Genomic DNA, 25,471 nt, shown 5'->3' with positions numbered 1-25,471 from the left:
TTATTTCTGGCCTCCTATCTCACATTCTTGAGAGTGGCCCACATTCCTGGTTTGAACACTTCTCCGGACTGAACAATTTTCTTTATCTCAAGCCTAGTGGCTCTATAAATTGTTATGGACATGAACCAAACTAACTTTTATACACTTATTTGATACACTTTTATAAGCTTGGATTAAATAATTCCATATCAAATACACATCCAGGTAGTCAAGGAACAAATGATTTTCTGTGAGAAGTTTGTAGTACAATATTGGGGTGTGTTGGGGATGGGCATATTTTCCCCTGATTTGGAATTCATGTGTTGTCAACCCCACAAGTGCTGTGGGGATGGAATTAAATCAAAATGGCTGACTCTCTTAGTTCATTAAACCTCGCTATATGCCCATTATTAATGGTCATACAGCAGCCATTCATAGCACAAATTAAATGTAATTTTATGCTCTTTAATTTTAATCTAAAGTGCAAAGTGAGACAAAACCAGTTAATGTGTTGTTCACAATGGTGCTATTTGTTCAATGTACAATAATGTGTGATATGCACAAAAACTATTGTGCACTGTTTTGATTTTTGTATGTTTTTGTTTTTAATGATATATTTTGTAATGATTTTAATGTATGGAATTGTAAATCACCTTGAATCTTCTGAGATGGCAAGAAAACAGCACTGTCAGGAGGGACCACCTGACTGTCATGTTACAAATCTGACTTGTCTGTTAGATCATCCTCCTATGCCTATTCCTATTGCTCCACCTTCTTTACCTGTAATTAGGTGGGGACAGGGGGAAGTCTGCCTCTCTTCTTTATTCTGGAGGGGGCATGCAGCAAGAGGCTTGATTTTTGAAGTGACCTTTTTTATCCTTTAGCTGTCCTTGTAGATGCCCGAGTGGCCCAGGTAATCCCAAAAGGAACTGTACCATTCAGGCACCTAGCTTTTCTTCTAGGACCCTAAGTGTGTGTGTGTGTGTGTGTGTGTATGAAAAAGGAAACACACAAAAATGTATTTGTTGTTTTAATAGAAAACCGTGCCGTTGCTATCAGGGATGTGTGTGGAATCGGTTCCGTGGACTCCCAGGAGGATGGGGTGTGCGTGCTTTAAATGACAGGGAAGGCGCTGCCCACCTGCCAGACCCCGCCCTGCCACTTTTTTCCTTCTGGGCCTCTTCCAAAAAGCAGGTGTGCAGGGCTGCAGCAGGCCTGCTTGCAGCCTAGACCAGCGTCACCACGCAAATGGCTGATGTGCGTGCCTTCCCTGCCATTTAAAGCAAATAAATGGCCTTCCCTGCCAATGTAATGTACACCCCCCCCCCCACTGCCCTCTGGTTGCTGGTTGCTGCCCTCTAATGCTGGTTGCCAGAACCAGTTCAGTGCTCCTAGAATGGAGCATTGAATGGTTCCATGCACAATCCTTGTTGATACTACACAGTTTGGAAGTGATTTATACAGTTCTGCAATGATAGATGCTATACTGGCAAGTAACCATGAGCAAAGAGTAATAGATACACATTTAATGACTGTTCAGGGTTTGTTCATTCTGTATATGGTTGCATTTACTGTGTTCAATTCAGATCTGAAAAATAATATCCAATAAACTGTTGAAAGTCTACAAGCAGTATGCAATGGGGGAAAATATAGTTGGAGCAACTTTTCCAGGTTTTTCAGTCACATGGTGTAGTCAAAAAATGAATGCATGTGAGGGAATTTTGGAAACCATTTCCACTGCCAAGATCATGTGCTATTTATGCAAATGGCATTAGACTTATGTTTGCTCATGTGGAGGAATGAGGCCTAGACCACTTGGGTTTCTGTAAATAAGCCCCTGTATTGTTGTTGATATTCCCAGACCTTTTCTTGTTAATAAGCCCTGATAAATGAATGGTATTATATTTCTAAAAACGTCTGCATTGTTGTAAATAGGAGTTCTGTGCTTGCAAATCCCTATGTATGGAGAGGGTGCAGGGTCAAAAGTTCACACTCGTTTTTCTCTAGTTTGACAGTTGAATTTTAGAAAGATTTTTTTTTTTAAAGGAGGGAATTTTTGTTTGTCCTGATTGGCTGAGCTGAGAACTGTTGAGGCAAAAATGTACATATACTGAGAGAGTTTTGGAGAACAGGCCAGGAAGGTCTGCTGCAGCTGGAACGATTCAGAGCTGGAGGTTGCAGAAGAAGGGAGTCAGTCTGCTGGAGAGAAGCTGAGCTGGAGATTGCAGAAGAAAATTAGAGTGAGTCCAGAGGAGTCCAAGAGAGCAGTCCATAAGAAGAAGAATCTGTCTGCAGTGCAGTTGGTCCATCTGCAGAAGAGAAGTTGTGAGAGAAGCCTAGCTGAAATAACTGGAAGAAAAGGAAGAGCCAGGCTGAATTGAGCCCCAGACTTGTGCTGTAACCAGAACAAGAGACTGCCCAGCAAGCCTGAGGCTGAAGGAAGAAAGTACAGAGAACTATGAGTAGGGACCAGTATAGAACCAGATAGTTATTGTGGATTTCCAGCTTTTTATTTTCCCCAGACCTGCTCTGTATGTAACTGTTTTGAGTTTGTACTTTTTGCTGTACAAAAAATGTTTTAAATGAACCAATTTTTCTTCCTAAATGTAAACTTTCTGGTTATTTTAAAAATTTGAGGCTTGTTGATTTGTCTCCACCCCACGTCTATAAAGCCTTTCCACACGACTAGAGTTTGGGGTTTGGGTAATTTTTGAAGGGTGGTGGCAGTGGACTCAGCCATGAAAAAAAAAGTCTACTTGGTGGCAGTGGGAAAAGGTTAACAGGCAATTTGCAGCTTCATCTGCCTTCTCTTGATACACTTGTGAAATTCTTCTTTCCCCATGGTAAGCAGTACTATGCACACATGATATCCCTGTGTCTGGCAGAGATGCAGAATATGCCACTGATAAATACAGAGTTATTTGCAGATTAGTTATGAGTTAATTAGGTTGTTAAGAAAAACATTGTGTCCTTCTGTGCTGTAAGAGCAGATCATGCTCTGGAACATGTAAACTGAAGCATGAAAGTGAGTGGTGGTCTAATAGGTTTGATAAAGAAACCACCAGCCTACACATGATTCTTCTTAATTGCATCTGTCCTGGCTTCTCTAGCTGAACCCTGTAAGAAAAGGACAAATACTGTTAACACAAGAGGTGTGGACATCATGAAGATACAAAAGCTTTTTTCAAAAGGCAGGAAAATAATGTCACCAGCTTGTTCATGTGCTACAAAACCAAGGCAACATGTTCAAACAAACATCTGGAGATTTGTTGAGCTGTATGACAAAGAGTATAGTGGATGACAAGATAAAGCAGGACATTCGTGACTGAAATGTCTCCATGAAATGTCACAGAGGCAGCCTAGGAAAAGTTTGTCAAAAATTGTATATGGAAATAATGTTAAGGAAATGCCCATGTAGGCCATTGTGCAACTTCCTGCATCTGCAACACTACCAGGTTGCCTTTCACATTTTGCAGCAGCCCTGGTGGGTCCCTAATGCTGATGTTCCACAACATGGAATATTGGCCAGAACTAGGATCAGTGCCCAGGACCTGGTGTGAGATGTCAGATTTGCAGAACCATTGGGTAGCAGTGACCATAGTGTGATCCAATTCAGCTTCTGTGCGACTGGAGCATTGCCAAGGAAGTCCAACACTGATGCGTTGGACTTCAGAAGAGGAAACTTCTCAAAAATGAGAGGACTGGTTAAAAGGAAGCTAAAAGGGAAAGTCAGAATGGTCAAATCACTCCAGAAAGCATGGAACTTTTAAAAAACCACAATAATAGAAGCTGAGTTGGAATATATACGAAGGAGGAGGAAAGGTACCACCAAGTTCAGGTGGATGCCAGCATGGCTAACCAGTAGAGTCAGGGAAGCTATAAAAGGGAAGAAGACTTCCTTCAGAAAATAGAAGTCCTGCCCAAATGAGAACAGAAAGGAATATAAACTCTGGCAAAAGAAACTGAAGGAGAATAAGGGATGCAAAAAGAGAGTTTGAGGAGCATATAGCTAGAAGTGTCAAGGGGAATAACAAAAACATCTTTAAATATATCAGAAGCAGAAAACCTGCTAGGGAGGTGGTTGGACCCTTAGATGATGAGGGCCTGAAAGGTATTATTAAGGAGGATAAGGAGATTGCAGAGGAGATTATAGACTGAATGAGTTCTTTGCATTTGTCTTCACAGTGGAGTCATATCCACTTATCCAAATCTATCGTGCAGCCACATTTGGAGTACTGAGTACATTTCTGGTCACCGTGTCTTAAGAAGGACATCACAACTCTAGGTCATCCCATGAAACTGAAGTCTTGGGAATTTAGGACCAACAAAAGGAAGTACTTTTTCAGACAGCATGTAATTAATCTGTGGAATTCTCTGCCACGGGATATGGTGATGGCCATTAGCTTGGATGGCTTTAAAAGGGGCTTGAACAAATTCATGGAGGACAGGTCTATCAATGGCTACTAGGTGGTTGACTATAAGCCTGAGAGGCCAGAGGCCTCTGAATACCAGTTGCTAAGAAGCAACAGCAGGAGAGAGGGCAGGCCCTCACCTCTTGCCTGTGGGCTTCTCAGATATATCTGGTGAGCCACTGTGTGAAACAGGATACTGGACTTGATAGACCTTGTGCCGGATCAAGCAGGGCTGTTATGTTCTTATGAATGTGTTCTTAAAAATATTGCTGTCAGCAATTCAGACAGAAGGAGAATCAACTCCTTGAAAAGTTTGGCAAACAACAGCTTATAATTGTGTCATGGAGAGCAGCAGTGACAGCCACTCATAGTTCAATGTCCCACATATTATTTATTATATGTTTGTGACCGCCCCATCCGTTAGCTCTGGGCAGTATACAATAAATAAAACAATGACATAATCATTTAAAACCAGTAAAATGATCAGAAACTAAAACAATATAAAACAGCACATAGCAATAATACCGCCCAGAGACGAAAGTTTGGACGGTATATAAATGTGATGAATAAGTTAAATAAATAAATAATATAAAGAGCACACAAGAAGAAGCAAACACCAAAATTATACTTTATTTTTTTGGTGCAACTTGAAGAGGTGTCACATTGATTCACATATACTCACCTGACACAAATGTTGTCATATCAAGACTTTGATGAAACCCAATGATATGCCAGCAAATGTTCTGCATTGTTGTGACTGACAGTAAAAAATATACCTGTGAGGCATTTGAGGGTTCTTTCTTTCTTTGGTGGTGCTTCCATCCTCTTTTTTCCTTCTGGGAAATTAAAAAAAAAACCCAAACCAATAGTTTTGTACTCTATATGATTCTATGACTACAGCCTCAGGAAAAAAAACCTGAATCTCTGAATCACTCACACCACTTGGGACATAAAAGGACATTTAGGGGGGGAAAGTGCCCTTTAAATGGAAGCCACGGAAGGCAAGACAGTTGTTTGAGCATTCCCTCTGAAGTGAGGAGGATATGAAGCAGCCTGCTTCCTGTACTCACTTGGTTCCAGGTAAAGGAGTGGAGGAGGAGATGGAAGGGGAAGGAGAGGGGGTTCAGAGGTCCAACAGACATGTTGGATCTCTGACCTGACAACTTAACAGTTGGGAGGAGCTAATATGGTCCATACCTACATTGCCACTGTTAGATTGTATCGAGTTGGGTCCGAATGTGTCATTTTAAAAACATAAGAATAGCCCTGCTGGATCAGGCACAAGGCCCATCTAGTCCAGCATCCTGTTTCACACAGTGGCCCACCAGATGCCACTGGGGAGCCCACAGGCAAGAGGTATGTGCATGCTCTCTCTCCTGCTCTTTTTCTGCCACAGCCTTGCAATTTCAATTTGTAGATCTTTGTATTTGGTGATTTTTTCTATTTCTTTTTCTTCTATTCTGCTACCCCCTGGTATTGCTATGTCGATTATTTTGACTTGTTTTTCTTTCTTCTCTACTACAGTTATATCTGGTGTATTGTGTGGCAGATGTTTGTCTATTTGTAGTCGGAAGTCCCATAATATTTTTGCATCTTCATTTTCTACCACTTTTTCAATTTTATGGTCCCACCAATGTTTGGCTACAGGTAGCTTGTATTTTTTGCAGATGTTCCAGTGTATCATCCCTGCTACCTTGTCATACCTTTGTTGTTGTTGTTGTTGTTGTTATTTTTTTCATTTATATCCCGCTCTTCCTCCAAGGAGCCCAGAGCGGTGTACTACATACTTGAGTTTCTCTTTCACAACAACCCTGTGAAGTAGTTTAGGCTGAGAGAGAAGTGACTGGCCCAGAGTCACCCAGCTAGTTTCATGGCTGAATGGGGATTTTAACTTGGGTCTCCCCGGTCCTAGTCCAGCACTCTAACCACTACACCACACTTTCAGTGAGCTGTCTGGCATGACCCCAAGATATCTCTCCTGGTCAGTCACCGACAGCTCAGATCTCATCAGTTTATATGTGAAGCTGGATTCCACCCCCCCGCCAATATGCATCACTTTACACTTGCCTACATTGAACCTCATTTGCCATTTTGTCGCCCACTCCCCCAGTTTGGAGAGATCCTTTTGGAGCTCCTCACAATCTGTTGTGGATTTCACTACCCTAAATAGTTTAATGTCATCAGCAAATTTGGCCAGTTCACTGCTCACCCCAACTTCTTGATCGTTTATGAACAAGTTAAAGAGCATTTTGATCATGCACAGACTTACAACTTACTGAACTACGGCAATCAGATATTTTGATCTTTGAGAAAACTCTTCAAGGAAAACCATACCCCAGTATTGTGCCACAAATTTCCCACAGAACCTACTTTTCTTACCACTTGCTCCTTGACTAAAACAGCAAGAGCAGGAATTATCCTGGGAGTATCGAAAACACTTGAATTTGGGTTTAGGAGCCATCAGAGGATGATAATGCATAATAATCTGAAATCTCACCCCTGCAATACAGCAGTGTAGGAAGCAGAAGAGGGAGTAAGAAAAGAGACAACACTTTCCCTGTGCCATTTAGGGGAACTGTGTATTTGGGTCAGCTGAGTCCTAAAGCAGAATGTATGTGCACTCTCTTCAACCCACTTTCATACATTATTGAGAAAGATGCCAAACCTTAAAGAATTGGGGCAAATATTAATAAGCAAGACTCTTTTAAAATGATGTGCCTATGTTCCACTATTTGCGGCTGTTCTTTCAAAAGCCACTTGGGTAGAGCATTTTTATAGGGTATATTACAATCTAGATAAGAATGAAGAAAAGGTGATTTCCTGTAACACTTTTTGTGCAATTTGTAGTGTGATTGGATTATAATTATTTGTTGAATTTATCATGATAGACAGGGAAAATCTCAACCAACAGCCAGAGGTGCACGTAGGTAATTTTGGAGCCTCGACCTAAAGGCCTTTGGAGCTGCTCCCCCCCCCCACCCCCCGCCGCAAGTTAAACATCATTTTTTAACATGTAGGTTATTGAGGGCACAAACCACACCACCCAGGGCAGACTAAGTAGGATTTGGGGGCTCCCAGCGGGTATGGAGGCCCTGGACTTCAGTCCCGAAGTCCAGCCGTAAGAGCGCCTCTGCCAAAGCAGCAGAGTGGAAAATGCTACACTCAGAGATGTATATGAGTGCAGAATAATGAGATATAGTTATTTGACTATGATATACTGTTGCTGAAAACCAGATATGTTTGAAAGATGACTTCTACTGGAAGTTTTCAGCCTCAAGCTATGTCCAGAGCAGGAAGACTCTCTTCTTTGTCCAGGATTTGATTTCCCACTGAAATCCTTCTTTAAAACCTGTTCTGCTTCCTCACCTGAGAATGATTTAGCTGTGGACAGATGAAGTTGCCTTACACTGAGGAGCTCAGAATTGCCCCCACTGACTGGTAGTAGCTCACCAGAGCTTCAGACAGGTGTCCTTCCCAGGAACTGGAGCCTAGTAACTTCTGCTTTCAAAACACGTGTTCGACCCTTCAGCCACAGCCCCTCTCCCCAAATATGTTTTTTCACTGGGCTTTGGTTTCCCAGACTAGCTAAACCAGGGTTTCTTAACCTTGGGCCCCCAGATGTTGTTGGACTACAACTCCCATCATCCCCAGATATGGCCTTTGTGGCTGAGGATGATGGGAGTTGTTGTCCAAAAACTTTTGCGGGCCCAAGGTTAAGAAACCCTGAGCTAAACTGTTTCTCTTTAGGATTAGGAGCTATATACAACACTTGCATATATAATAGCTCCATTTCTCTGCCCCCCCCTTCCCAGAGGTCTTTCTTTTAAACTTTGGCCATTGTGGCTGGGAAAGATGTGAGCTGCAGTCCAACACCTGGGGGGGGGGAACCCCAGTTTGAGAACTCCTGCCTTTCTCCTAAATCACCTCAGAGTCAATTGCCCAAGACAATGGTCTTAGGTTGCTCTTTTCCTTTACTCCCGACAACTGCAGTAATAATTTTCCAGTGATTTTCAGCACTAAAGCAAAGTTACAAGGGGACCGTGCACCTGCAAAGGCCCACCACACCCTGTTCATGGCAATGGACCTATGGCTGAAGTCCTGCCCCCTCCACCCCCTACCCCGCTCCGGGACACTCTTTTTATGGCAACATAATTGCATTGAAAACACATAGCATTGTATTCCTAAACATTTGTGTCAGCTGATTTGCCTGCAGTGCTATGTATGTTGGAGGAGAGGCTTCAGCTTGAGAGGAGGAAGCATGTCTTGTGTGCGCCTGAACCTGATGGGACCTGTGACAGCCTCATAGAAAGAATCTTTGTTAATAGTGTAGCCATAGAAAACCTTTGATATACAATTGTTATTATATGAATAATTATAATAAGGACCTGGATTTTACCCATATCATGTGCTGATGGACCAGTTAAAAAGCCCTCTACCTACAGCAGATTTGTGTGGCAGAGCATTGCATCTTTTCCGTTATGTTTGATAGGCATTGACATTTCTGAAAATATGCTGTGTCAAGCATGAGCCATGAAACTGCCACTCTTGGGGATAGGGGTTTCCAGCACATTTTCATGCATGCAGTGCCTTTCCACCTTTTGTTTAAAAAAGAAATGGTTCTCCCCATGGCACACTGTAGAAATATGAAGACCTTTCTTCTGTTCTGAAACACTGGAGGTACTTGTTGATCCAAGGCTCAGTAACTTGAAGTTGCAGTTTAATAAGCATCATCAATAACTTGGTGCTGTGCAGAACCCAGAAGTGACCTGTTCCCTGCCCAGAGACATGAGAGAGTAAGAAGGGTACGGCTATGGTGTGCCTGAGAGAGGGTTGTGGAAGATGTGCGTGTTACAGGAAATTAAAAGAGAAAGGGGACTTGGATTGTCATAAATAGAGAGAGGGTCTATTCTTGGCACGAGGAGCACCATGGCATGAACCTTGAACGCCAGAGTTGAAGAAGGGAAGAAATGGGGGGGTGGGGATGGAGGGGGCTCTCTAGCACTAAAGGTTGCATGCAGTGGAGAGAGCAAGATGGGAAATTTAGAAGAGTGAGAGAGAGATGGTGCAGATGAGGGAATGTCAACCATGTTTGATGGTATTAAGCTTAGGGGTCCATTTCTGTGACTTCATATGAATCGGTTACTTATATCCTCACATCCTTTTGCCTCATTGTTGCAATCTCATTGTTTTTGATATTGAGCTGTGGTGGCAGCTGATAGTCCCCATCTCAAGTGGCCTTAAAAATTGGGCTGTTAGACTTATTGCAGTCAACGTCTTCTCCCTCTTTGCATCTGTCCTTTTGTTCCTCTCTTTTCTGTGGTAGCTGCACACGGGGCCTGGCACATAGGGACTGAAATGCAGCACTGATTTGAGCCTGCAGACTATAACAGCAGGACAAGGGCTAGCACTTGTATGTAACCTGCCTCCGATTAACATTAAGTATGTGCTTTCAATGGCAAAAAGCTGTCATCTTCAAAGTTTCCCCCTCCCCTTATCCTTCTCATTAATTTTAATTTCCCCCCAGCTTTCCTGTTGAAAATGAATTCTTAATGATGGCCGTTGCTGTTTAAAAATGTTTTGAATTCCCTCCATAATGATTCTTCCCAATCAGACTGAAAATGCATTCTTGATAAACAAAAACCCTAGAATATGCAGTTTACACACCACTTCTCCATTTCTGTTGCTCATTTGAACATGCTAAATGATTTGTCTCTTTACCCTTACCTACTTAATCTGATTTTATTGGGTAAGCAAAGTACTGTGATAGCTTAATTATTATGTTTGTGTGTGTGTGTGTGCATTGTGTTCTAATATGTGTGTGTGTGTGTGTGTGTGCACATGTGTGTATGTGTGAGTGTGTATGTAATACAAATGTATGCATAATATCTATCAAGAAATATCTTTATACATGTTATATAATAACATAGGAAGCTGCCATATACTGAGTCAGACCATTGGTCCATCTAGCTCAGTATTATCTACACAGACTGGCAGAGGCTTCTCCAAAGTTATAGGCAGGAGTCCCTCTCAGCTCTATCTTGGGGACGCTAGGGAGAAAACTTGGAACCTTTTTTATGTAAGCACGTAGATGCTCATCTACACTCGTCCCAGAGTGGCCCCATCCCCTAAGGGGATATCTTACAGTGCTCACACATATAGTTGCCCAACCAAATGCAAACCAGAGTGGAGCCTGCTTTTCAAAAGCCACAATTCATGCTTGCTACCACAAGACCAGCTTCACTTACGTGACCTGTGTGAAGTCTATAGGCAATGTTCCAGGGTTTCGTTTCCTTGTGGAAAGAGAGAGCGAGCGTGAGCGCACTTGTGCATTGTGATATCTGTTTATTTCTAATCTCAGTATTTGTGATATCTTTGTATCTACAAATATACTGGCAGAGCATTCAGAAGTGAGAAAATTCTTAGAATAAGATACCATAACTAAATCAGATTTTCAAAGGAAAAGTGTGGGCACCCCTGAAGTCCCCAAGTCTGTATATTCATCCCCCCCCCTTTCTCTCACAAGCTACATGTATAACAAAGCTCCAACTTTTCCCTAAAATGAGAAGCAAGCAGTCTCTGGAGGCCAAGGTTTTCAGAGGAGCATTAGCATGGAAGAGAGTGCTCAGTACTTACTCCTCAAGCCAGGGTTGATTAGCCTTGGTAGCCAAGCTAAAATTTATGGCTGTCAGGATCCTACCCCTTCTGTTCAGTCCAGTCCTATGCATGTTTCTTTTATTTAGTGGGAAATCATGTATTCGCCAGTGTTAAAATGGAACTTATTCCCAAACCACTGTGCATATGCTTGCAGCATTAGACCCAGTCATGCACTGTTAGACTCAATCTTGCACTGATCAGGGACAATTCTCTGCTGAGGGCAGGGATCATCCCAACAGTTACCCTGGGCTGCAGCAGTGGCTTTGGAAGGCCAGTGCAACTACAGAGATTATCCCTGCCCACCCGCCTTCCCTTTTCTTGGAGCCAGAGGGAACGGCTGAGGCTTGTTTTGGTAGTGAGAGGCAAAGAAGCTCCAAGTGCTGCTGCTGATGCCTTTGCCACAACAGCCATTCTCAGCTGGAGAGGGAGTGGGGACCTTTCCTAGGGCAGAGGTGATGCCCACTCCCTTCCCAGTTCCAAGACGGAGAGGGAAGTGATTCTCCTTTCACCACCCTTGCCAGAAAGCGATGGGCCACTCACCTGGGTGAGAGTAGCAAGCAGAATGTGGGATACTGTCTTCAGCCATTTTTCAACTCAGAATTGCCACCCCCACCACCACCCCCATTGCTTTTCCCCTCATAGAGTTCCAGATGCATGAACATGTCAAACTTTCCCCCTCACCCATGGAGTTCCAAAGGCATGTTCCCCTGTTTGAAGCCCCACGGGGAGGTGGTTTTGAACCACCTCCCAAAGCTCCCTGTTTGGGGCTTCAAACAGGGGAACAAAGGCATGTTCCCCTGTTTGAAGCCCCAGCTGGGGGTGGTTTTGAGCTGGAAAAGGTTCATAGCCTTCTTCCCCTCCTTGCCCCTCCCCTTTCTGCTCCTTTATTGAAAATGTCAGCCATCTGAGACTGCATTTAATTTGTTTAAAGTTGGGTTTTCATTGCATGCATCTTTTAATAACGTGTAATATGTCCCTCTGTCTCTGCCCAAATTCATGCTGTAAACTGCTTCTAACTGTATCTCTACCCTACTCCAAATGTGAATGCAGGTTACATTCTGGAGGCTGGAGAAGTTAAGGAACACTCAGTCCTTTTGCTAGGCACCTGATCTCTAGGGCTGTGCATCGCATCAAATTGATAATCACATCCGAGGTGATATAGACCCTATTGGGACATGTTACTCTGGAAATGATTCAAGAGGAAATTCCTCCGATATTGGCAACCACTTCTAAACCATACAGCATTGTATTGCTATGGCATCAAATAGGATTGGAGAGTGCGGGTGGGACTTACTTTTTTCTGAAGAACTGACTTCTTTGAAAAAATCAGCTGCTTTCCGACAACAGAAGCATTTAAAAATGCCGCTTTTTCTTTCCTTGTACCACCTTATAATACACTAGGAAAGGAAGCAACATCATGTCATTGCATTTTTTTTCCTGGTGTATTACTGGAGGGGCAGGATGGCAGCACTGAAACTATATGGTGTGGCAATTCCACCCCGCCCAGTTATACACCAGGAAAATGGCACAGCATTATGACACCGCTTCCTTTCCTGATGCATTATCATCAGGGCAGTATCATCAGGAAAGGAGAGGCGTCCTTTTGAAACTCCATGGAAGGCAGTCAATTTTTTCAAAGAAACCAGCTTTTCTATAAAAGTGACTTTGACCCTCATCCCAGTGCAATGAGCTGATAACTAGTACTAGTGCAATGCAATTGCCAGCGTGGTGTAGGAGATCTGAGTTCAAATCCCCATTCAGCCATGATACTTGCTGGGTGACTCTGGGCCAGTCCCTTCTCTCTCAGCCTAACCTACTTCACAGGGTTGTTGTAAAAGAGAAACTTAAGTATGTAGTACACCGCTCTGGGCTCCTTGGAGGAAGAGCGGGATATAAATGTAATCATCATCATCATCCTGACCACCTTCATTAGCACACATGAAAATGGCCAGCCCTACTGAACACCATGAGGTTAGTCAGATTAAACCATTACCAAGACAGTCAAATTTATAACAAGACATAAAGGCCGCAATCCTACTCGCCCATCTACAAAATCAGCACTGACTCCCCTGGAGAAGTGTATGGACCCCTACCAGCACCTTATGCCTGGTGCATTTCGTCATAACGAGAGCCTTCAGTTCCACTGCTATCCCATCCCTTGCCTTGAAATGTTCAGCAATTTGCTCTTTCCTAGCCCTGCCCCATAGGGTAGCAGTACGCCTGATTCTATCTGGAGTAGCTGGGAGTGGGACTCAGAGGAGGAAAAGGTTGCTGAATGCTTTGAGGTGAGGCTTGGGAGGGGCATTAGGAGTGAATGCTCTAGTCACAGTGAGGAGCATCTCTGTTCTTGGCACCCAGATGTAAGCTGGTGGAAGGGAAGAGTGATGTGGAATGGAATGTGATTGCTCTGCAGGCAGGATGAGCAAGATTGCCTCCAAGAGTATTTTTAATGAGCTGGCATATATTGAACAAGATATCTGTACAATCTTTTTGTTAGCCTAATTTGAACCAAGACATACCAGAACTCAACGCTGAAACCTTTTTTTAATGACTAATTCCCCCCTGGAACCATATGAAGAAATACTAAGGAAGAGAGAGAGAGAGAACTGTTAAGAATGTTGCTGATGCATACTTCTCACATCCAGTATGTGAAGTGAGTGGCAGCATGTTCATTTCAGAGAAGGTATGTCTTCCAGGGAGATTTGAGCCTTAGAATTTGTCTTTGTAGAACTCAAAAGAGCAAACTAAGCCTCTTCTTCATTATTATCTCTATATATAATTCTCTAAGGTGTACCCATGGCTAATCTCGTGCGTGGCAGCTCTCAGGAGAGTTTGTGAAGAGAAACACCAGACTGGGCAGTGGGGATTCCATTTGCAGATAGGGAGGAGGGGCCTGTGATGGTTAAGGTCAGTTGGAATGCAACTGTTACTGTTCGGAAGATGTTCTTGATTGTAGAGGAGAGGAATATATATATTCAGAAGGTTTCAAGTTCCCTCCCTGGCTTCTTCAAGATAGAGATGAGAGAGATTCCCGCCTGCAACCTTGAAGAAGCTGCTGCCAATCTGTGAAGACAATACTGAGCTAGACAGACCAATGGTCTGACTCAGTATATGACAGCTTCCTATGTTCCTATGTATAATAGTGGGCACGGGTCTGCGAAGAGAGGGGCATGAGGGACGAATGAACCCCTTCAGGAGAAGGAGGCTGCCGTTGTGTGAATTAGATGAGGAAACAAGATGAACAAGATCTGTTAACACAGGGAGGGACAGAGAGAGAGAGAGAGAGAAGGGAGGGGAAGAAAGACAGAGGAGAAGAGCAAACGGAGGAGAGAGAAACAGAGAAAAAGAAGGGGGAAGATTGAGAGAGAGAGAGGGAGAGAGAGAGAAGGAAGAGTAAGGGACGGAGTAAGAGTAAGGTGTAAGAGCCTGTCAGCGGCCAGAGGGGAACGAGTGGTCATGGCGGCGGCAGTAGCAAGAAAGGGCCCAGTCAACCACTCCTGCTAGCAGGGTTACTGAGGCCATTGGTGGAGGCAGGCAGGAAGGCAGGCAAGGGCCTGTCAGTGGCCTGAGGGGAATGAGAGGCCATGGTGGTGGTGGCAGCAAGGAAGGTCCCAGTCAACCGCTGCTGCTGCTCCTGTGGGGAGGAGCAGGAGTGGGGCGATCTCTGGGGATAGGGGGCTGCAGCTTGGCCAATAGGCGCCAGCAACGCTGCAGCTGCGACCAAGAGGGGTGAGGGGGATGGAAGCAGTGGGGTGGCGGAGGAGGAGCAGGAGTGCAGCTCAGGTGAGAGTGAGGAGATCTCTGAGTTGAGGTGGGTTGTAGCGGCGGGTGAGGGGAGGAATCAAGTACTAGCATGCAGATGCTCTGCATGGGTTAAGCTAGCTATTATTATTTTGCTTTGCATTGCATCCTTTCCATTTTTTTTAAACCTGGTTTTTGTCAGATTCTGCTCTTGCAAAAGTTGAGTTTTGAATGCCAGCATTTTCACATTAGTTCAGGTGAGGACACTAGATTTTGGAACCTTAAATGGCCATGCATTTAGCATTAGCATACAGAAAACTTGATGGTGCCAATGTGCTTTGATTGCTGCAGACGCAGGAAAAGAGGATTTCTCTTGCGTATGCTTTGGATGTCTTTAGGCATATGGCTATCAGCCATGGTTCATAAAACAGTAGCAAAAGTTGCAGAAGCATAGCAATGCGAGATGGAAAATGCAATTAGATAGTTTAGTCTATTCCCTTGTCAATTCAATATGTTTTCCTTAGGAATCAGAGCACAAGACTAAGGGCCAGCTTCATTGTTGCTTATACATCAGTTTACTCAGCAGAGTCGCTGCAGCCTGTGACACTGTAACAGTCTACTCGAAATTAAGTTGACATAACAGGAATCCTTATCAGGTATTAGCCAAGTCAGTTCAAGCCATCCTTCATGGGAGCCACTGATGCAAGAGGAAAACTGTTAGGGAGCAGAAAGATGTGCTAAAAACTAGATATGGAGCAGCCACATAAATACTGAATGCTTTGATACTCACTCCCACATTGTGTATTGCAACACCCACCACAACTGGGCCAGGTTTTCTATGGGTAGGTGCATGTTTCTGGGGAAGCATTCAGAGTACAGACAGAGAAAAAGTTTGAGGAGCAACTCCTCACTTAATTGGTGAGGGGTACACTGTTTTGCAGGGGGAAAGAAAATATGTTTGGGGGATTGATGATATGGGTTATTAGGTTTGGCGAGGGGAGTTCACCCCTGGAAATATCCAAACATGCAGCTCACCCAGAACAGCCATAATCTGGCCTTCTGTAGGTTCAGTGCGTCTTTGGCCTTGTGGAGGACATTGCTTAGGCCTAAATGTGCCACCACCAGCTTCAGTTCAGTCCTCATAGAACAGTATTCTCTCCTTACAGAATACATTTATTGCATGACAGTGAGGGATTTCAGTGCAACACTGATGTAAGAGCAGCATGCTAATAACTCTGACTTGACTGAATCTAAAGGTGCTGATTTTCAAAGTCGTCCTATTCTTTTGCTTGCTTGCTTGTTTCTTCCTCTTGCCCTTATAGCCAAATGGTTCAGCTTTCTGGCATGGAGGATAAATTGAAACATTCTAATGTTTTAATGATTTGCTGGGATTTTCTGGGGCTGGGAAATACTGATATTAATAAAAGGTAGTTTGTGTATCAGAGCTAAAACATTTCCTAATGGGAGCCAGACAATTATTTTCATGGCGGCAGAGGGTGTTATTCTCAATCGGAGACGCTCTAGGGGCCTGCATCTGCTTTTTGCTGTGTGCTGGCTGGTATCTCATTTCCAGGACTTATTTTTGCCTGTATCAGCACAGCTGTAATTTGCACCCACTGCTGTGCTAGGCCATAAATCACTGCAGATGGCTACTTGCTCTAAGTTACTGTGTGAATTCTCAATGTGCTACCCCAGGCTCTTCCTGTCGTCACCCAGCTTGAAGTCACACAACATAATAAATGTACCTCTTCTTGTCCATCCACGTGGCTTTCCTTGTTGATTTGCTTCCCCATCTCGGTTGTTTGCTAACTGGCTCGAGAGCTCTCTGTGCAATAGGATCTTCTGCCTGATTGGCTGGCAGTGATGTCATGCACAATCCCCTAATATCGTGTTTTCTCTATTATAATAATTTGTCTTGTTTGATAATGATGTGACGAGGATTTAGTCTTGGGCTTTATGTCACATCCTAATGTGCTCTGGATTCACTGAAGCAGAAATGACAGCTGGACAAGGTTCTTCAGCTCATCCCATTGGTTTCAGGCAGAATTGCTTTCTGTTGTTTTTGAGATTATGAAAATTGCCTTTCTGGAACAGACCAAAGGTTCATCTAGTCCAGCATTTAGCAGTGGCCAGCCAGATGCTACCAGGCAGCTCACAAGCAGGGCATGAAGCCAAGAGCCATCTTGTATTCTTTGTCCTGGCATCTGGTACTTGAAGGGTAAACTGCTTCTGAACAAGGAAGTTCCTAAAACGGATCTTCTTGTTCTACGAAGATGCTGACCTTTCCATCTACATGCTTATTTTTATATGCCACCTTTCTTGCAAATGTGAATCAAGGCAATGGTCAACAAAATAAAAACAAAATATAGAATACATTTCCCCCCCAACAAAATACAGTAGCAGCACAGTGAGGAAAGCATAACCAAGAATGCATTCATTAAAAAAACAAAAAAAATAAATGTCCAAGATGTAAAAAAACACAACCCTTGCTACCTAAACACCAAAAAATAATCCTGCAGAGGCTGGAGCGGGGGTTGGGTGGGGAAGGATAAGCACAAATTCTTTATATGGCGTTAGCGCTCCATTCAGGGACAGAAGTCAGTCTCCTCAGTCCTGGCACTTGGTGCAGGGTCCTTCACAGCTCTTTTCCTGCTCACCACAGTATTCCAGTCAGTTCTGCTGCTTCTTAAAATGCAACAGACCATTAAAAAAGAGATATGAGCCAGCCATAGTAGTGGAAGAATTGCCACTGATGTTTGTTGTCATTTGAAAAGAATGCAGTATGGAGAGGGTGAGGAGTGTGACAGGCAGTGAATGAGCTGCAGACTGAGACACAAAAATGAAACAAGAGGCAATAAAAGAGGAAGGGAGAATGAGCAGCACTGTGAGCTAGGACTAGCTTGAGCAGGCAGGCAGACCTAGATGGCCAATTCAAAAGTTTCCTAACATGCTGGAAGTGGCACACAAGTCCAGGCCTGTCTTTGAATGGTTGGTTTCTCCCATACATCTTCTTTAGCTCATTTATATGGACCATGGGAGGGGTGAACCTTACAGTGATGGCAGGATAAGTGTGTAGCAGATTTAAACCCAGCCTTTGTCTCAGAGGAAGCCCATGTGAGGAGAAGAAAAATGCTGAATCATCCCCATGCTTTCTGAACAAAGGCTCCTCCCCAGAAACCTTCCTGGTAGATAATACACTGCCACCACACCCGATTATCAGAGTTTGTTTGTTTGTTTGTTTGTTTGTTTATTTGGGTGAATTTCTTACACATGGCGAGAAAAACTTGGTAGCTGAATGATCAAATTTAGATGTGTTTGCACCAGAGTAAACCCCTTTCTAGCCCCCTTTCCTGAGTTAAAAATCCACTCAAAGAGGCTGGTTAAAATTGTAAAGAACAAAAAAGAAAAATAAATTTTATTCAAAATACTACAGACTGTTTCTGTCTGAGGCTTTCTTAGCTTTTAGTTAAAGGTAAAAATACTCAGTAGCAGTGTTCCCTCTAACATGGATTCCAAGATGTTGTTAACTATGACTTCCAGAATCCCCAGCTGCAATGGCAATAGGAGTTGAAGTCAACAACATCTGGAACTCCCTGTTAGAGAGAACACTGCTCAGTAGTTGCAAGAATACTTCAAAAAGCACCCCAGTTGTAAGGAACCAGGAAGTAGGAACATACAAAAGCACCCTTTAAAGTTTACAGAGACTTTTGCACTGCCCTGGAGGAATGTTTCTTAGCTTAGTTATGTTACAGTCCTAGACCAGTTGCAAGGATATAGAGAGCACACAAAAGGAAAATAAAAGTCTAATGCAAACTGTTCCCTCTGCTAAACTTCCAGAAGCCAAAACCCATGGCTTCCTTTCCTCTTGAACTCACCCCAAACTGCAGGAGAGAATACAAGCCCCTGCAGTCTTATCTTCCAAGAACTGCAGTTCTCCTTTCTGCAACTATTTCCCTGGCCACACATCCTGTTGCAAGTCCAGCCTAGCTTCAACTGAACAAAGAAACCCTTCTCTTCTTGCCTCATGGCCCTCTAGGTCCCACCCACCTGGTGCTGATTGGCTGATCCCTGAAGGTCACCAGCCTGTCAGGACAGGGTTCACTTCCGATTCACTCTTTAGGGTAGGGGAGGGGCTGATCAGAGGCTGATTGTTACAAAGCGAAAGTGATAGAACTGCATGGGACATATGCTGAGAGGTACAGGATGAAATATTATTATTATTATTATTATTATTATTATTATTATTATTATTATTATTACATTTATATCCCGCTCTTCCTCCAAGGAGCCCAGAGCGGTGTACTACATACTTGAGTTTCTCTTTCACAACAACCGTGTGAAGTAGGTTAGTCTGAGAGAGAAGTGACTGGCCCAGAGTCACCCAGCTAGTTTCATGGCTGAATGGGGATCTGAACTCGGATCTCCTCGGTCCTAGTCCAGTACACCACGCTGGCTCTCTGTAATACTGGTGGACCTCATTATCTGCAGTGGGTCAGTTCCCACCAATTTCCCCAGGTAACGAAACTGTGGATAATGAGTCATGGGGTGAATGGGAATTGGGGGGTTAAATTCCTGGGGGAGGGGGTGAGTCAGAAAAATGGTGGAAATAATTGAAATAAAGTGCCGTACTGTGCTGCAGCATAACCTTCATCTCAAGACACTTGGGGTCCTTACCCCTGCCAACCTGTGTCCTGAAGTGGATGCAGACAGCATAGTGTGGGTCACCAGAGCAGAGTGCAAAGTGATCCTACATCATGCTGCTCTCTGTCTGGGACCATGTTGTGATGGTGGTAGTATTGGGACTGCTGGTTCATTCTGGTGGCCACCACCACCACTGTTCTCTTTCCAGGGCTGAGAAGGTCCAGGAACAACCGGAATGACATCTGCCTGCTCCTCCTCAGTCTCAGACAGGGGTCGCACTGCAAATGGGGACTGGGGACAATGGAGTGAATGATCTGGGCTAGCAGCCGACGACACCTCCTCCTCCACTGCCACAGGAAGAAGAGCTTCTTCTGTGAAAGGGGAGGACCTCTCCATGACTTCTACCACAGGTAGCTGCACTGTGAGGCCAGGCTCCTCCAGATGGGAGAGCCTGCGCACAGTCACATCAGCTAGGATGATTCAGGGAGTAGGCCCCTCTTGCCATTACCCATCATGCAAACTGCTCTCGAGTGCATGTATCACACCAGGGAAAAGGAAACAGAAGTGGGGAATGGGGACGACTCAACTCCAAGCGCCATGTGATTAAGGCAACATCTCGCTCAGTACCTCAAACCACTTGTTCAGCTTGGGCCAGGTCTACATATTTTGTCAATATGAGATCTTGCACCATTTCGCACTTGCTGTTCGACTGATGTCTAGAGAAAACCTTGTTGCCACTGCTTTATTAATGTCTTAAATTTTGATCTGTCAGTATTGAATGCAGGGAAGGTTTGTTCAGTTTCATGAGGGAGAATGTGTGCTCACACACATACATACTCTCAAATAATGATGGGATTTTCAGAGCCTATATTTTTAGTAACATATCTGGATTTGTCAAATAGTTTGTAAAAGTCAGTTGGAGAGGATTCTCTGTGTCTGTTTTGGTTTTGGGTTTTTTAATTGTGGAACACTGCACTTATTTGAGAGGGAGGAGGGGATCTGGAAGGTGCTCTCCCTCGCTCCTCCAGTTAACTGTTTGTTCCTCCACCGTGGAGGTTTCACACAGCAGCAGAAGCTGCTTTGAGGTAAAATGGGGGAACTTCCTCCCCACCCCACACCCTCCCAGTCCCCGCTGTAGCCAGCTGCCCCATTCTGCCCAGTGGCATTTTAATGTAGAAGGGGGGACTTGCCTCTCATCCCCCACTCTCTGCAGCTGCAGCGGTGACATTTAGAAGTAAAAGGGGGGCTTCATCCTCACCACCCCTACCCTCCTTGCTGCAGTGGGGGTGGAAAACCCTTGGCTGCCGATGGGCAGCAAAAGGCTTAATCCACCCCTGCCTGCATAGGGAGACACTTCCCATCATCCAAGTGGGTGAGTGGGTAGGTGGGCAGGCAGTCCTTGTCATCTGAGTGGGTGAGTGGTCCCCTTTGCCTCCCTTCCACCCACTCACTTGCTCACTTCTCCGGCCGCTGCTGGCTGCTTCTGGGCAGCCAGCCTGCTGCGGAACGTTATAATGATGTTGCAATGTGATTATAATGTGCCACAGCAGGCCGATGTCCAGAAACAGCTGCAGGAGCAACAGGCAGAGGCAGTGAGGAGAGCAAGTAGGTGGCCGGGCAGCAGGGGTGGGGAGTGCCCGCTTGGTGGCCTACCCACTCGGGAGGGCAGTGTGTGCACCTGCAGGGGCAGGCAGTGCCCAAGCAGGCAAAGGGTGTGGGGGATGCAATAGTGCACCTCACAGGTTGCCATCCTAGGTGGCCATCTATGTCTGCCTAGCGGGTGGGTGGCCATGACCCAGGCCATTCATGGCCCTCCCCACTTGGTGGGTTCTCCCCACTTGGTGCCCTCAGGAATTGCCTATTGGATGGGCCAGCCCTGCACAGCAGACTACAAAGTCCTCATCCATCTGATTATATGAGCCAGAATGCAGAAGGCTGGTCTCAACTAGTATAGTTTTTCTGGCCAACACTGTGTAGGTGTAATGGTGACAGAGAAGTATACTTTAGTCACCACCACCACCACCACCACCACAGAGCCTGCAATCATCACCACCAAAGGCTCTAAATGGAGGTATAGCTTGAGTTTGGCCAGATTCACTACAAGTTTTGCACCACATGCCCTCTAATAATGGACTTACCCATTTCATTGCTTCCAGCCCCTTCTGTACACTAGGGAGCTGAGTGTGTGAGGATGTCTAGAGACTCCTCGTTCCAAAGGGAGACCAGGGCATCAGCAAGACTGCCCGAGACTTACATTGTTTGGTAGTCTTGCTGATGCCCTGGTCTTAATTTAGAAATTAATATGTTTCTGCATACCTAGGGAATCCCTTGGGTACCACTGCTTTATTTCTGGGTGGCCCTGTTTTGTTTCTAAACTGATACACACTTAACCACCTGAGTTTGTTATTCATAAAGATGATCATACTTTTGACTCTTTGTGAGAAACAACTCATCTCCTTTATTTTAAAAATTATATAATTAGCCACTATTAGAACACTAATAGTGGATACATTATGCAGAAGTTAGAATACATACAGATAGAATGGACAAGCCTTTAAACAATAGCTGGAAACTCCTACCAAAAACTATATGACTTTGATGATCCACGTGAGACTCAGTCCTGTGTTAAAAGTACTGAAACTGTGGTTTTTAGATTGAATGTAAGAATTGGCCGAACTTAAAAATGCAGAGCACAAATATGTTAGGAAAAGCAGAAGTATGGGTAAGGTTTTTTTTACCCCTTCCTCTTCTAGGTCATAAGTTTGACCATTACAGTTGGAAGAAGCAGCAAGCTATTCTCCAAACTCATTTGCACAATCTCTCCTGCCGGCACTTGGCTTCAGCATAATATTCTCAAGACTTCTGCATCTCTCAGCTACTCTTTTTCACTGTAGGGCTCATAATCTGCTTAGCTGACTAGGTTTTTCTTTTTCTTTTTATGATATACTCCTAGAGGAAAAAGAGAGTGAGAAGAGATAATTGGTTTCCCAGTTCTGCCCTCCTCAAAACTTGCCAAACTGCAGAATGAACAGAGTTTCTTGCTCTCCCCTGTCCGCACTAAAGAAGACTAAAAGAAATTTTGACCATCAGCCTTCCAAATACATTGCATCTGCTAAGAACGTTTGTATTAAGAGTGATTGCTTATCCTGAGGTAATCACAGAGCTCACTTGAACTTCTCCACTCAACGGCTGGCTCAGTGCAGATGAAGTAAGAGCTCCTGTATAGTCAGGTGGCTTTCTCTTGCCTCTGGTTCATCTTGGATAATAGACCACCATCTGGTGTTTCTCTTGGTTGGCAAGGAACTTAGCACTAAGTAAATGCTGAGAAGGAGTGAGGTGGAGCTGAGTCGTGATTGTAACTGTTAACAAGAACAATGTCCCAATACAGCAAGCAAGGTGCATGTGTCTAAATAATGAATTGAAAGGAATAGATATAAGGCTTGTTCACACGATTGAAATCTGGGTAGGAGGAGTGCCCAGCCAGGGTAGGAGCACCAGGCATGCTCCTAATTGGCAATCATGTCAACTCCAAGATCAAGGTAGGAGGATGAGAGAGTGATTGTCTGGGAGGCAGGACAGACGCACCCTACCCAGATTCTATCCACAGCATTTTAGCAAAGGTGGAGGAAAAACTGTCCAGCCCAGCTAGCTCCCACCTCCCACGCAATATCCTCCCATCCTCTCTATTTTGTGAGACATGTTTTTCACAGTATGGTATGTGTAAGTTTTCTAACATGGAAGTGATACCCAAACAGAAAACACATGTCCAGTTTGGTCCTAATTATATATTTTGTAATTCACCTTGAGCCTTCAGGATAGGATTAGAGAAACATCAGATTCAGATCTTATTTATAATCAATGACCAACAATAAAGAGAAACATCAAAATAATGATTAAATAACGTAAACATCCAAATCTGGCACATTCTCTTTTCAAGCAGTACTTTATGTGCATTGGACTTGATGTGAAATGTATCCAGCATTCTTTTTTCTTAAATATGCAATATGATGACATCTGTAGTTAACTGTGCGTTTATCTTTTCTGTAATATTGCTTACATGCCATCATTTCATCATAAAGGAAGCCTTGATTAGATATGGACACAGACCTTCTAACTCTTGGGCCCCGATTAGTGGATCATGATTCTCAAATGTACCCATGCTGGATTGTTTTTTGATACTTGCATATTGTATATACAGAGACAAATATGTTTCTTTTCTTCTTCATAAGCAGAAGGGAGACATAGCTGCTTTGTGAACTGCTTGAGACTTTGTGAGTATTCATTTAGGGACATGGCTGAGCATAGCAAAGGGAATGAATAACGGTTTTTCTGCCCCCAAAATCAGTGGCAAGCTACTAATGTTGCTGGACAAGTATATGTCTTCAGCCTATATGGGGCGGGGGCGGCAAATTTCTGTAATCCCAGTTTGCAAATGTCTTGTCTGCTTTTATGTTACTTCTCCTTGCCATTATGATGCTGCAGTTCTAAGTCAGAAAGGTTGCCTTCTGCAGTCATTTAGAGGAAAGAAAATAGAGTGATGTTAGTTGTCACTTGGTTTTGTCCTGCCATTCAGATTACAAACCAGACCCAGAAGCCATCTTGTTTTCCTTATAGTATATTTTAATTCTCAGATCTAGAAACGTGCCCCACCCCACCAGGAACTGGACTGATCATTCTACTCAGGGTTGTTCTTAGGATACTTTCCCTGCCTCACCTACATTACTGTCATGAATAAAGTGTATAGGTGTCATGAATAAAGTGTATAGTTGTCCTATATACTGCAGTCACTTATCTGTGTGAGCTGAGGTCAGTTTTTCAGAAGGAAAAATACTTGGGTTTTTTTTAAAATGAGCTATTCTCTTTCTTTCTCATTTGGATTGAGTAAAGTATTCTTTTTAGCAAGGTGTTTAGTGCTACCTGTGCAAGCCTGGGGTGAATACTTATAAATCATTCTCATTAAAGTGATCACTTACAGGCATTGTCTGTCACTTAGCACAGCTGTTTGTCTCCTACATGATAATTCCCGCACTAACGCAGCCCTCATTATGGCTGCATCCCCTCAGCTCTTCCCCTCCCCCTGCCACTTTGATAACTTTCTTGCTTTGTGCATGATATCTAAAGGTCAGTGAGAAGAGTGCTGTGGTCCACTGGGTACTGTGTACCATGTGTGGCTAGGTTAGAGGCTCCTAAGCACGTTCGTCAGGGGCAAAGGACAGAAAGATTAGAAATGTCTGGAATTGAATGCTGCCTGAGCCACCAACTGACTGACTATGTGCCTTGGGCAAGTCACTTGACCCCTGCGTGCCTTAGTCAACCCAGCTGGAAAATTGAGTAAAATGCAGAAACTTTGCTGAAAACCGATGCCATATGTCAGCTGAGTTCTCCTCAGGAAGTGTGCAAATGGCAAAAAAGGTGGGGATGAGGGGTTTATGCATCATGAGAGAGATTTGGATTAAGCCTGCCTTGGGCGTCATGCCTAGGAACATAGAGAGATTGCTATCGTCATTCCCCAGAGAGATACAGGAGCTTTTGTGCCGTCATGCAACAGTTAGTGCTCCTAGAAAAACAGGGTTTCAGTGGCATCACAGCCACTAAGCAATGCTGATGTGTGTCAGTCGTGCAAGGCTTTGTTCTTGTCATTTCCTTTCAGGTCTGTGCGTTGATTCTGAGAATCCTGCTGAGATCCACTCAGTCAAAGCTTCTGCCAGACATGCTGGGTGCAATGGCTGCCACAGGCATGTAGAGAGAGCAGCCCAACAAGCAAAATAATAGATGAGATGCCATAAAATGTCTGTCTGAATTAATCCATGAGGTAGATGAGATTATGATAAAGCTTGGCATAGGACAGTAAGAGGATGTTCCATTCCATCTCTTTATGTATAGCTTCACCAGTGCTATGACAAGCTGGCATCTCCAGCCTGGTGGTTCCCATTTGCCAGAGATTCTCAGTTCTGAACTACATACACAGCTTGCCAGAGTGTCTCAATTTTTTACTTCGTGAATTTAACTTCTAGTTTTGGAACATGAATTGACTGACTGTATGT

The 25,471-nt window shown here is 44.0% G+C and overlaps 1 protein-coding gene and 1 long non-coding RNA gene across 18 annotated transcripts in view; one reads left to right on the top strand and one right to left on the bottom strand.

Annotated features, from left to right (window-relative positions):
• The window catches only part of BRSK2 (BR serine/threonine kinase 2), a 731,324-nt gene that overhangs the window by 441,948 nt on the left and 263,905 nt on the right, over positions 1-25,471 (top strand). The window contains exon 1 of one of the 17 annotated variants that reach the window (XM_053285873.1): positions 5,437-5,471. The exons of the other annotated variants lie outside the window; for them this stretch is intronic. The gene's annotated coding sequence lies outside the window, so the exon portion shown is untranslated. Of the gene's footprint in view, positions 1-5,436; positions 5,472-25,471 lie in introns of those variants that run through there. 17 annotated transcript variants of the gene reach the window in all.
• The window catches only part of LOC128340593 (uncharacterized), a 44,014-nt gene continuing 40,553 nt past the window's right edge, over positions 22,011-25,471 (bottom strand). The window contains exon 3 of the long non-coding RNA XR_008313819.1: positions 22,011-22,376. This is a non-coding gene — a long non-coding RNA (uncharacterized LOC128340593). The remainder of the gene's footprint in view (positions 22,377-25,471) is intronic.

Source organism: Hemicordylus capensis, chromosome 1 (genome assembly GCF_027244095.1).
Source record: "Hemicordylus capensis ecotype Gifberg chromosome 1, rHemCap1.1.pri, whole genome shotgun sequence".
NCBI lineage: Eukaryota > Metazoa > Chordata > Lepidosauria > Squamata > Cordylidae > Hemicordylus > Hemicordylus capensis.
The sequence above is the reverse complement of the archived record's forward strand: the minus strand, read 5'-3'. Positions and strand labels throughout refer to the sequence as shown.